The sequence below is a fragment of the Tupaia chinensis genome, unplaced genomic scaffold, assembly GCF_000334495.1.
Source record: "Tupaia chinensis unplaced genomic scaffold, TupChi_1.0 Scaffold139733_1, whole genome shotgun sequence".
NCBI classification, from domain to species: Eukaryota; Metazoa; Chordata; class Mammalia; order Scandentia; family Tupaiidae; genus Tupaia; species Tupaia belangeri.
In genome coordinates, this window is record NW_006199613.1 from 473,455 (window position 1) to 475,843 (window position 2,389).

Sequence of the window (2,389 nt, forward strand, 5' to 3'; positions counted from 1 at the left end):
GAGGTCTCTCACGCACGTTGGCGGCATGAAGTCGTGCTGCTTCTACACACCACAGTTCATGCGGGTTCAGCGCGTGGGGTGACTCTCCTGAGGTGCAGTTCCTGAAAGGGAGCCGGGCTCCAGCAAGAGCGTAGGCCCCATCACGTCCTCCTCAAGTAAACAGTGACCTCGTGTGCGAGAGACCTCGGCAGAGCGCCCACGACCTGAGCTGCCACGTGGGTGGCAGGGCAGGGATTTGAACCCATGTCTGTCTAGCACCAGCGCAGGGTACTGCTGCTCGCTGAGCCACCTCAGGAGCCTCAGGCAGGAACCTCTGCCCTTCTCTGAGGGGCACGTTGCAGCCCCTGCCATGTTCATTTCATTCTGGAGAGAGAAGTGGGCAGGAGCCTGAGACTCTTCCTCGCAACACCTGCTAGCCTCACAGCCGGGCCCCAGCATGCCCAGGGTACCCAGGCGTCCGTGTGGACCTCAGGCTACTGTGTGTCCCGGGCACCCAGTTGTCTGTGTGGACTGTGGGCTGCCGTGTGTCCTGGGCACCCAGCTTGTCTGTGTGGACCTCGGGCCGCCGTGCACCCCGGGCACCCAGATTGTCCCTGTGGACCTCGGGCCTCCGTGCACCCCGGGCACCCAGTTGTCCCTGTGGACCTTGGGCCACCATGCACCCCAGGTACCCAGTTGTCCCTGTGGACCGTGGGCCGCTGTGCACCCCAGGCACCCAGGTTGTCCCCTGTGGACCTCGGGCCTCCGTGCACCCCGGGCACCCAGGTTGTCCCTGTGGACTGCGGTCCTGCTGTGCGCCCCAGGCACCCAGGCGTCCGTGTGGACCGTGGGCCGCTATGTGCATCAACTCAGCTGGCCGGCGTCTCTGTCCTTGCCCGTGCGTCACACTGGGATGCTGGCTTGGTGAGCTCTGATGTCCTGACCGGGAGCCGGGGCCACTTAGCATCCCCATCTTTGGCGGTCTGTGTTTGGGCGAGGGGAGGCAAAGACAGTTCTGGGTTGCTCAAGAGGACGAGATGGGTGTTTGGGCGGGTGCCGGCCAATGCCTGCCTCCGTGTCTCATCAGTCACTCGTCCCACATGTGGATGGAGACGCTGCCACAGGCCAGCAGGTGCATGAGCTGAAAATGGCCCCCACTCTCCCAAAGGCCGTAGGCTAATAGCTGGTCACACGTGCTCCAAGAAAGCAGACGTGGACCGACGGGCTGTAGCGTGAGAGGCCTGCGTCAGCCGGGAGCCAAGGAGGCCTCTGAAGAGGCGGCAGCCGGGCCGGAACGCTCATGGCAGAGAAATGTGGGAGCAGGGGGGCCTGTGGGCCAGGGCACGGTAAGGGCCAGGCCTAGAGCTGGGGACACACTGGAGCACATGTGGGCTGCAACTGGGCGGTGTTGGCACAGACGCCTCCGGAGGCCTGACTCAGAGCTCCGTGTGCCCCGCTGTTGTCTCTGAGCTGGCCTTGGCTGCTGTGTGGAGAGGTCAGGGTTGAGGATGCGATGGAGGTGAGGAGACCGAGGCAGCGGGGTTACATGGAGGGGCTGGGTGGTGCCGGGCCAGGCAGGGGCTCAGGCGGAGCGCGGTGCCTATCCCGGTGGCTGGTGTCCGCACTGCAGTCTTAGCAAGAAGATGGCCTCGTGCCTGCAGCCGGCGAGGGGGACGAGGCTCAGGTCAGCTGCCAGGAGCACCGTGGCCGTCTGGCTGCAGAGCTGTGCCCATGGGCACTAGTACTGCTTTCGTGGCTGGGGGGTCTTAGACTTGGGCGTTTTCTCCACCATAGAGCGTGCACAGTGGGTCTGGTCACTCTGCTCTGCCCTGCGCTGCCCCAGCTGTGGGCCCGTGGGCAGCCTGGCATGCATCAGGCCTTGCAGGGTGGGACCCAAACCGTGGTCGCCGTGGGAGGCGGCTTCTCCGATGCCGTGTGTTCCTGCTGCGCCGCACAGCCGGCCCTGGCCGTGTGATTCCCGTCAGATGTGACCACATGCCCAGCGTACAGCGTCGGGTCGGACTTCTGTGTCAGCCGGGCTGCGTGAGCTTCCGTGGGTGGCCAGGCAGGGACGTCCTCACTCCTGGGCCCCGCTGTCTCTCCTTTCTGCACTGAGCCCTGCCATTAGACTGGGCGCTGCCATGGCAGAGCGTAACCCCGAGCGCAGCGGTGTCCCTTCCCACCCGCGTCTCCAACAGCAGGCGGACCTCTGCACAGCTGGCGGCCCGTTTCCCTATAAAAAAAACCCACTCGGGATGTTCCTCCCGAGCTTCCACAGCAGGCGGCGCCTCTTCCGCCCTGGTTCCTGTCCTGGCGCTCCCTCAGGGCCGCGTGGCCTGGAGTTTCAGGGGGAGGGGCTTCAGAGAAGCTCAGAGACCAGGGACAGCTCTGGCGGCCTCCATTCAGCAGG

The 2,389-nt window shown here is 65.0% G+C and overlaps 1 protein-coding gene across 2 annotated transcripts in view; it reads left to right on the top strand.

The window, feature by feature from the left end:
* Positions 1 to 2,389, top strand: part of PAMR1 (peptidase domain containing associated with muscle regeneration 1) — a 71,846-nt gene that overhangs the window by 41,528 nt on the left and 27,929 nt on the right. The window lies entirely within an intron of this gene.